This window comes from Ranitomeya variabilis, chromosome 2 (genome assembly GCF_051348905.1).
Source record: "Ranitomeya variabilis isolate aRanVar5 chromosome 2, aRanVar5.hap1, whole genome shotgun sequence".
Classification (NCBI taxonomy): Eukaryota; Metazoa; Chordata; class Amphibia; order Anura; family Dendrobatidae; genus Ranitomeya; species Ranitomeya variabilis.
Window position 1 is genome coordinate 278,181,381 of NC_135233.1, and position 11,193 is coordinate 278,192,573.

Here is an 11,193-nt window from a genome sequence, read left to right on the forward strand (position 1 = left end):
TCGAAGTCAGCCATTTTGGATCCAACTTTATTTTTTCCATAGGAAGAGGGTCATGTGACACATCAGACTTATTGAGAATTTCACAAGAAAAACAATGATGTGCCTGGTTTTAACATAACTTTATGCTTTCATGAGTTATTTACAAGTTTATGACCACTTATAAAATGTGTTCAAAGTGCTGCCCATTGTGTTGGATTGTCAATGCATCCCTCTTCTCCCACTCTTGACACACTGATAGCAACACTGCAAAAGAAATGCTAGCACAGGCTTCCAGTATCCATTGTTTCAGATGCTGCACATCTGGTATCTTCACAGCATAGACAATTGCCTTCAGATGACCCCAAAGATAAAAGTCTAAAGGTACCTTCACACTCAACGAGAACGACAACGATCCAAGATGTTGCAGTGACGTTGCAGCGTCCTGGATAGCGATCTCGTTGAGTTTGACACGCAGCAGCGATCTGGATCCTGCTGTGATATCGGTGGTTGGAGCTAGAAGTCCAGACCTTTATTTCGTCGCTGATCACCCGCTGTCATCGCTGGATCGGCGTGTGTGACGCCGATCCAGCGACGATGTGTTCACTTGTAACCAGGGTAAATATCGGGTTACTAAGCGCAGGGCCGCGCTTAGTAACCCGATATTTACCCTGGTTACCATTGTAAAAGTAAAAAAAAAAAAGTACATACTCACCTTCTGATGTCTGTCATGTCCCCCGGAGCCCACACGCTGCTGCCGTCAGCTTCCCTGCACTGACTGTGTGAGCGCCGGCCGTAAAGCAGAGCACAGCGCTGACGTCACAGCGCTTACTCAGTGGAATGAGTGTGCCCTGGCTGCAAATTTCAGAGAAGGTCTTTCTGAAGCCATTAAGAATGTCATGGTGGGGTTCCCTACGCCTGCAGGTCTGAATGAGTCAATGACTCTGGCCATTCAGATTGATCGGCGGTTGCGGGAGCGCAAACCTGTGCAGACACCTGAATCTATGCAATGTGACAGAATTCTGACCAGAAGTGAACGGCAAAATTATAGACGGCAAAATGGGTTGTGCTTTTACTGTGGTGACTCAGCTCATGTTATCTCAGCATGCTCTAAGCACAAAAAAAAGGTTGATAAATCTGTCACCATTGGTACTTTACAGCCTAAGTTCATTTTGTCTGTTACCCTGATTTGTTCCCTGTCATCTTACCCGGTTAATGCCTTTGTAGATTCAGGTGCTGCCCTGAGTCTTATGGATTGGTCATTTGCCAGGCGCTGTGGTTTTGATTTGGAGCCTTTAAAATTCCCTATTCCACTAAGGGGAATTGACTCTACGCCATTGGCTACGAATAGACCTCAGTACTGGACACAAGTGACCATGTGCATGACTCCTGTTCATCAGGAGGTGATTCGCTTTCTTGTATTGCATAATTTGCATGATATTGTCGTGTTGGGTCTACCATGGTTGCAGACTCATAATCCAGTCCTGGATTGGAAAGCTATGTCTGTGTCAAGTTGGGGTTGTCAGGGAATTCATGGTGACGCTCCTGTGGTGTCAATTGCTTCGTCCACTCCTTCTGAAGTCCCTACATTTTTGTCATACTACCAGGATGTATTTGAGGAGCCCAAACTCAATTCTCTACCTCCTCATAGGGACTGTGATTGTGCTATAAATTTGATTCCTGGTAGTAAGTTTCCTAAGGGACGACTTTTCAATTTATCTGTGCCGGAGCATGCTGCCATGCGGAGTTATATAAAGGAGTCTTTGGAGAAGGGACATATTCGCCCGTCCTCTTCCCCTCTTGGTGCGGGATTCTTTTTTGTGGCTAAGAAGGATGGTTCCCTGAGACCTTGTATTGATTATCGCCTTTTGAATAAAATCACGGTCAAATTTCAGTATCCTTTGCCATTGTTAACTGATTTGTTTGCTCGCATTAGGGGGTCTAGTTGGTTTACCAAGATAGATCTTCGTGGTGCGTATAACCTTGTGCGTATAAAACAGGGTGATGAATGGAAAACTGCATTTAATACGCCTGAAGGCCATTTTGAGTACCTGGTGATGCCTTTTGGACTTTCTAATGCTCCTTCAGTCTTTCAGTCCTTTATGCACGACATCTTCCGTGAATATCTGGATAAGTTTATGATTGTGTATCTGGATGATATTCTGTTTTTTTTCGGATGATTGGGAGTCTCATGTTAAGCAGGTCAGGATGGTCTTTCAGGTCCTGCGTGACAATGCTTTATTTGTGAAGGGCTCAAAATGTCTTTTTGGAGTCCAGAAGATTTCTTTCTTGGGTTTCATTTTTTCTCCTTCTACTATTGAGATGGACCCAGTCAAGGTTGAGGCTATTCATGACTGGACGCAGCCTACATCGGTTAAGAGTCTTCAGAAGTTCTTGGGTTTTGCTAATTTTTACCGTCGCTTCATAGCTAATTTTTCTGGTGTTGTTAAGCCTTTGACGGATTTGACCAAGAAAGGTTCTGATGTGACTAATTGGTCCTCTGCGGCTGTGGAGGCCTTTCGGGAGCTGAAGCGCCGGTTTTCTTCGGCTCCGGTCTTATGTCAGCCAGATGTCTCACTTCCCTTCCAGGTGGAGGTTGATGCTTCCGAGATTGGAGCGGGGGCTGTTTTGTCGCAGAGAAGCTCCGATGACTCTGTGATGAAGCCATGTGCTTTCTTTTCAAGAAAGTTTTCGCCTGCCGAGCGGAATTATGATGTCGGTAATCAGGAGTTGTTGGCTATGAAGTGGGCATTTGAGGAGTGGCGACATTGGCTCGAGGGAGCTAAGCATCGTGTGGTGGTCTTGACTGATCACAAGAATTTGATTTATCTCGAGTCGGCCAAGCGGCTGAATCCCAGACAGGCTCGTTGGTCGTTGTTTTTCTCTCGTTTTGATTTCGTGGTTTCGTACCTGCCTGGTTCGAAGAATGTGAAGGCTGATGCTCTTTCTAGGAGTTTTGTGCCTGACTCTCCTGGAGATTCAGAGCCGGCTGGTATTCTTAGAGAAGGGGTGATTTTGTCTGCCATCTCCCCAGATTTGCGACGTGTGCTGCAAGAGTTTCAGGCGGATAGACCTGATCGCTGTCCACCGGAGAGACTGTTTGTCCCGGATAGATGGACCAACAGAGTCATCTCCGAGGTTCATTCTTCGGTGTTGGCGGGCCATCCTGGAATATTTGGTACCAGAGACTTGGTGGCCAGGTCTTTTTGGTGGCCTTCCTTGTCGCGGGATGTGCGTTCCTTTGTGCAGTCTTGTGGAATTTGTGCTCGGGCTAAGCCTTGCTGTTCTCAAGCCAGTGGTTTGCTGTTACCTTTGCCTGTCCCGAAGAGGCCTTGGACGCACATTTCCATGGATTTTATTTCAGATCTCCCTGTCTCTCAGAGAATGTCTGTCATCTGGGTGGTGTGTGATCGTTTGTCTAAGATGGTCCATTTGGTGCCCTTGCCTAAGTTGCCTTCCTCCTCCGAGTTGGTTCCACTGTTTTTTCAAAATGTGGTTCGTTTGCACGGGATTCCTGAGAACATTGTTTCTGACAGAGGATCCCAGTTTGTGTCTAGATTTTGGCGGACCTTTTGTGCTAAATTGGGCATTGATTTGTCTTTTTCGTCGGCCTTCCATCCTCAGACGAATGGCCAAACCGAGCGAACTAATCAGACCTTGGAGACTTATTTAAGATGTTTTGTTTCTGCTGATCAGGACGACTGGGTTACTTTTTTGCCGTTGGCCGAGTTTGCCCTTAATAATCGGGCTAGTTCTGCTACTTTGGTTTCTCCTTTCTTTTGTAATTCGGGGTTTCATCCTCGTTTTTCCTCGGGTCAGGTGGAGCCTTCTGACTGTCCTGGAGTGGATGTTGTGGTTGATAGGTTGTATCAGATTTGGAATCATGTGGTGGACAATTTGAAGCTGTCTCAAGAGAAGGCTCAGCTCTTTGCCAACCGCCGTCGCTGTGTGGGTCCCCGACTTTGCGTTGGGGACTTGGTGTGGTTGTCTTCTCGCTTCGTTCCTATGAAGGTCTCCTCTCCTAAGTTCAAGCCTTGGTTTATCGGTCCTTATAAGATTCTGGAAGTCCTTGGCCCTGTGTCATTTCGTCTGGACCTCCCAGCATCATTTGCTATTCATAATGTGTTCCATCGCTCGTTGTTGCGGAGGTATGTGGTGCCTGTGGTTCCTCCGGTTGAGCCTCCTGCCCCGGTGCTGGTTGAGGGAGAATTGGAATACGTGGTGAAGATCTTGGATTCTCGTATTTCTAGACGGAGGCTCCAGTATTTGGTTGAATGGAAGGGCTATGGTCAGGAGGATAATTCTTGGGTTGTCGCCTCTGATGTTCATGCAGCCGATTTGGTTCGTGCCTTCCATGTGGCTCATCCTGATCACCCTGGTGGTTTTCATGAGGGTTCGGTGACCCCTCCTCAAGGGGGGGTACTGTTGTGAACTCTGTGTTCAGGCTCCCTCTTGTGGTCACTGGTGGTATGGTGTGACTTTTGCTTTGGGCTCCCCCTGGTGGCTTTGCCTGTTTTACTGCTGGTCTCTGGCTATCAGCTGGTTCGTTATCCTCTGGGAGGTTCCTATATAGCTCTGTTTTACTTCCACTTGTTGCCGGCTGTCGATGTAATCAGTGCTACTCAGATTCCTTCTGACTACCTTGCTCCCAGTCCATCCAGGATAAGCTAAGTTTTGTTTGCTCATTTTTTGATCAGCAGTGTTTATCATGTTTTCTGTTCCAGCTTGCTAAAATGTAATTCCCTCGCTTGCTGGTTGCTCTAGTGGGTTGAGTTTCTCCCCACACACCGTTAGTTGGTGTGTGGGTTCTTGAAATCTCAGGATGGATATTTTCTAAGGGTTTTTTATTGATCGCATAGACCCCTGCTCTATTTTCTGCTTTCTAGTACTAGTGGGCCTCTTTTGCTAAATCTGATTTCATCCCTATGTATGTGCCTTCTTCTTACTTCACCGTTAATATTTGTTGGGGGTTTCTATATCTTTGGGGATTATTTCTCTGGAGGCAAGCGAGGTCTTTCTCTCTCTTTAGGGGTAGCTAGTTCCTCAGGCTGGCTCGAGACGTCTAGGAATTATTTAGGCACGTTCACCGGCTACCTCTAGTTGTTTTGGGTAGGTTCAGATTTGCGATCAGTCCAGTTACCATCTCCCTAGAGCTCGTCCTTAGTTTAATCACTTGCTGATCTATTTGTGATCCTCAGCCACTAGGGATCATAACAGCGGCCCTGCGCTTAGTAACCCGATGTTTACCCTGGTTACCCGGGTGCTGCAGGGAACTTCGGCATCGTTGAAGAAGGTTCAACGATGCTGAAGTCTTTCCCCTGATCGTTGGTCGCTGGAGAGAGCTGTCTGTGTGACAGCTCCCCAGCGACCACACAACGACTTACCAACGATCACGATCGCTGGTCGTGATCATTGGTAAGTCGTTTAGTGTAACGGTACCTTAAGGGCGTCAGATCGGGAGACCTTGGTGGCCATTCAACTGGCTCATGAAGACCAATCCACGTTCCAGGAAACTGTTCATGTAGGAATGCTCGGACCTGGCACCCATAATTGATGGTATGGTGTGGTATATAGGGTTCAAAGATAGTGGGGCCATTTTTCATCAAAGGAAACCTCTATGCCACTGGATATCTGAAATTGCTACATGATGATGTGTTACCCTCTTTATGCACTGAAGATGGCACGTTCCCTGAGTTTTTCCAGCAAGATGGTGCACCACCACATTATGGGTGTCAGGTCCGAGCATTCCTACAAGGAATCCGACCCCCTTAGACTAGCATTTCTTCTGTGGTGTTGATATCAGTGTGTCAAGAGTGGTAGAAGAGGGTTGTGCAGCGCCCCAGAGTCCTGGTCGTTGCAGTATTGGCGCTCCGCCGCTAAGGGGAGTGCTGGTACGTCCGATGGCATCTAAGGAGTTCACCTGACCAGGTATCACAGACACCAATACACTTCATAGTCTGGCCTCCAGGGGGAGCTAAGGGCACTATGCAGTAGGCCACTCCTCACAATCTGGTAAAACTGGGGGTTGGACCGAAAGTTAGTCAGAAGCTGACTGGGGATCGAACAGGCAACATACTGTGGCAGAGGGTGTTGCGGGGAGAGACTCAGGGGGGTCCCTGTCAGGGGAGGGATCCTGGCAGAGACCTAGCGAACTAGGAAGAACGTTACGGGACCGCGCCTGCACTTCATCGCGGCGGTATCCAAAGAAAGGAAAAGAAGCGAGGTTCATTGTGAAGAGTGAGAAACGAGATCAAAGCAACAAGGAGATAAAGCCAGTAGGAGTCGTGCTGTAAGACCGAAGCAACATCCTACTTAGGCGCGAAACCGGTGGCCGGAACGCCGAGGAAGTATTGGGCTCCAAGCATTACTTCAAACAGCGGCAGGACAGTCAGTTATAGGCGGGCTGTCTCACCTAAATCACCTAAGCAGACATAGTGGGCAACAGTGGGAGAGGGGCGACTCTAGGGTCCCGGAAGAACTCCAGGCCTACCCGTCATACGGGTGCGTCCTAGCCATATCATCTGGGGGACGGAGAAGAACATCAGAATCAGTTGTGAGGGAACATCAGAAACAGACACAACAGTTGTGAGGACTGTTGTGAATTTGCTTTTTGCTCCCTCTAGTGGTTACTAGTTTTTTGACTCTGGTTTTTCTGTCATTCCTTTTATCCGCACCTGGGTCGTTAGTTAGGGGTGTTGCTATATAAGCTCCCTGGACCTTCAGTTCTATGCCTGGCAACGTAGTTATCAGAGCTAGTCTGCTGTGCTCTTGTCTACTGATCCTGGTTCCAGTTTTATCAGCTAAGTCTGCCTTTTGCTTTTTGCTATTTGTTTTGGTTTTGTATTTTTGTCCAGCTTGTTCCAAATCTATATCCTGACCTTTGCTGGAAGCTCTAGGGGGGCTGGTGTTCTCCCCCCGGACCGTTAGACGGTTCGGGGGTTCTTGAATTTCCAGTGTGGATTTTGATAGGGTTTTTGTTGACCATATAAGTTACCTTTCTTTATTCTGCTATCAGTAAGCGGGCCTCTCTGTGCTAAACCTGATTCATTTCTGTGTTTGTCATTTCCTCTTACCTCACCGTCATTATTTGTGGGGGGCTTCTATCCAGCTTTGGGGTCCCCTTCTCTGGAGGCAAGAAAGGTCTTTGTTTTCCTCTACTAGGGGTAGCTAGATTCTCCGGCTGGCGCGTGTCATCTAGAATCAACGTAGGAATGATCCCCGGCTACTTCTAGTGTTGGCGTTAGGAGTAGATATATGGTCAACCCAGTTACCACTGCCCTATGAGCTGGATTTTTGTATTCTGCAGACTTCCACGTTCCTCTGAGACCCTCGCCATTGGGGTCATAACAGTTTGCCAGGCCAGTATTAAATGTTTAATGCATTGCAGAAGAGGGATTATAAGAAAGAAGATTCTGAGTTTTTTTTTTTTTTTTTTCTTCTTCCCCTTTACCTCAGAGTGGCTATGCTTGCTGCAGACATGAATGTCCAGACCTTGATTACAAGTGTGGACCAGCTGGCTACTCGTGTGCAGGGCATACAAGACTATGTTATCAGAAATCCTAGGTCAGAACCTAAAATACCGATTCCTGAACTGTTTTCCGGAGACAGGTTTAAGTTTAGGAATTTCGTGAATAATTGTAAATTGTTTTTGTCCCTGAGACCCTGTTCATCTGGAGATTCTGCTCAGCAAGTAAAAATTGTTATTTCGTTCTTACGGGGCGACCCTCAGGATTGGGCTTTTTCGCTGGCGCCAGGAGATCCGGCATTGGCTGATCTTGATGCGTTTTTTCTGGCGCTCGGTTTACTTTATGAGGAACCCAATCTTGAGATTCAGGCAGAAAAGGCCTTGCTGGCTATGTCTCAGGGGCAGGACGAGGCTGAAGTGTATTGCCAAAAATTTCGGAAATGGTCCGTGCTGACACATTGGAACGAGTGTGCACTGGCCGCTAATTTTAGAAATGGCCTTTCTGAAGCCATTAAGAATGTTATGGTGGGTTTTCCCATTCCCACAGGTCTGAATGATACTATGGCACTGGCTATTCAAATTGACCGGCGGTTGCGGGAGCGCAAAACCGCAAATTCCCTCATGGTGTTGTCTGAACAGACACCTAATTCGGTGCAATGTGATAGAAAAACCGCAAATTCCCTCATGGTGTTGTCTGAACAGACACCTGATTTAATGCAATGTGATAGAATCCTGACTAGAAATGAGCGGAAAATTCATAGACGCCGGAATGGCTTGTGCTACTACTGTGGTGATTCTACACATGTTATCTCAGCATGCTCTAAACGTATAGCTAAGGTTGTTAGTCCTGTCACCGTTGGTAATTTGCAACCTAAATTTATTCTTATTAAGTCTGTAACTTTGATTTGCTCACTGTCATCTTATCCTGTCATGGCGTTTGTAGATTCAGGTGCTGCCCTGAGTCTCATGGATCTCTCATTTGCTAAGCGCTGTGGTTTTACTCTTGAACCATTAGAAAATCCTATTCCTCTTAGGGGTATTGATGCTACACCATTGGCAGCAAATAAACCGCAGTATTGGACACAGGTTACCATGTGCATGACTCCTGAACACCGCGAGGTGATACGTTTCCTGGTTTTACATAAAATGCATGATTTGGTTGTTTTAGGGCTGCCATGGTTACAGACCCATAATCCAGTCCTGGACTGGAAGGCTATGTCAGTCTCAAGTTGGGGCTGTCGTGGTATTCATGGGGATTCCCTGCCTGTGTCTATTGCTTCTTCTACGCCTTCGGAAGTTCCGGAGTATTTGTCTGATTATCAGGATGTCTTCAGTGAGTCTGAGTCCAGTGCACTGCCTCCTCATAGGGACTGTGACTGTGCTATAGATTTGATCCCAGGCAGTAAGTTTCCTAAGGGAAGACTGTTTAATCTGTCGGTACCTGAACATACCGCTATGCGTTCATATATCAAGGAGTCTCTGGAGAAAGGACATATTCGTCCGTCTTCTTCCCCTCTTGGTGCGGGATTCTTTTTTTGTGGCAAAAAAGGACGGATCTTTGAGACCTTGTATTGATTATCGGCTTTTAAATAAGATCACTGTCAAATTTCAGTATCCTTTACCGCTGTTGTCTGACTTGTTTGCCCGGATTAAGGGTGCCAAGTGGTTCACCAAGATAGACCTTCGTGGTGCGTACAACCTTGTGCGCATTAAGCAAGGTGATGAATGGAAAACCGCATTCAATACACCCGAAGGTCATTTTGAGTACTTGGTGATGCCTTTTGGGCTCTCCAATGCGCCTTCAGTTTTTCAGTCCTTTATGCATGACATTTTCCGGAAGTATCTGGATAAATTTTTGATTGTTTATCTGGATGATATTTTGGTTTTTTCTGATAATTGGGATTCGCATGTGGAGCAGGTCAGGTTGGTCTTTAAAATTTTGCGTGAAAATTCTTTGTTTGTCAAGGGCTCAAAGTGTCTCTTTGGTGTACAGAAGGTTCCCTTTTTGGGGTTCATTTTTTCTCCTTCTGCTGTGGAGATGGACCCAGTCAAGGTCCGAGCTATTCTTGATTGGACTCAGCCCTCGTCAGTTAAGAGTCTTCAGAAGTTCTTGGGCTTCGCTAACTTCTACCGTCGTTTTATCGCTAATTTTTCTAGCATTGTGAAACCTTTGACGGATATGACCAAGAAGGGCTCCGATGTAGCTAACTGGGCTCCTGCTGCCGTGGAGGCTTTCCAGGAGTTGAAACGCCGGTTTACTTCGGCGCCTGTTTTGTGCCAGCCTGACGTCTCACTTCCCTTTCAGGTTGAGGTGGATGCTTCGGAGATTGGGGCAGGGGCCGTTTTGTCGCAGAGAGGCCCTGGTTGCTCTGTTATGAAACCTTGTGCCTTTTTCTCTAGGAAGTTTTCGCCTGCCGAGCGAAATTATGATGTGGGCAATCGGGAGTTGTTGGCCATGAAATGGGCATTTGAGGAGTGGCGTCATTGGCTCGAGGGTGCTAAGCATCGTGTGGTGGTCTTGACTGATCACAAAAATCTGATGTATCTCGAGTCTGCTAAACGCCTTAATCCGAGACAGGCCCGCTGGTCATTGTTTTTCTCCCGCTTTGATTTTGTTGTCTCGTATTTACCAGGTTCAAAGAATGTGAAGGCCGATGCTCTTTCTAGGAGCTTTGTGCCTGATGCTCCTGGAGTCGCTGATCCTGTTGGTATTCTTAAAGATGGAGTTATCTTGTCAGCTATTTCTCCGGATCTGCGACGTGTGTTGCAGAGATTTCAGGCTGATAGGCCTGAGTCTTGTCCACCTGACAGACTGTTTGTCCCGGATAAGTGGACCAGCAGAGTCATTTCCGAGGTTCATTCCTCGGTGTTGGCAGGTCACCCGGGAATTTTTGGCACCAGAGATCTGGTGGCCAGGTCCTTTTGGTGGCCTTCCTTGTCAAGAGATGTGCGGTCATTTGTGCAGTCCTGTGGGACTTGTGCTCGAGCTAAGCCTTGCTGTTCTCGTGCCAGCGGTTTGCTCTTGCCCTTGCCTGTCCCGAAGAGACCTTGGACACATATCTCCATGGATTTCATTTCTGATCTTCCGCTATCTCAGGGCATGTCCGTTATCTGGGTGATATGTGATCGCTTCTCCAAGATGGTCCATTTGGTTCCTTTGCCTAAGCTGCCTTCCTCTTCCGATCTGGTTCCTGTGTTTTTCCAGAACGTGGTTCGTTTGCACGGCATCCCTGAGAATATTGTGTCAGACAGAGGATCCCAGTTCGTTTCCAGGTTCTGGCGATCCTTTTGTAGTAGGATGGGCATTGATTTGTCGTTTTCGTCTGCTTTCCATCCTCAGACTAATGGACAGACGGAGCGAACCAATCAGACTTTGGAGGCTTATTTGAGGTGTTTTGTCTCTGCTGATCAGGACGATTGGGTGACATTCTTGCCGTTGGCTGAGTTTGCCCTTAATAATCGGGCTAGTTCCGCCACCTTGGTTTCGCCTTTTTTCTGCAACTCTGGTTTCCATCCTCGCTTTTCTTCGGGTCATGTGGAGCCTTCTGACTGTCCTGGGGTGGATTCTGTGGTGGATAGGTTGCAGCAGATCTGGAATCATGTGGTGGACAACTTGAAGTTGTCACAGGAGAAGGCTCAGCGCTTTGCCAACCGCCGCCGCGGTGTGGGTCCCCGACTACGCGTTGGGGATTTGGTATGGCTTTCTTCCCGCTTTGTTCCTATGAAGGTCTCCTCTCCCAAATTTAAACCTC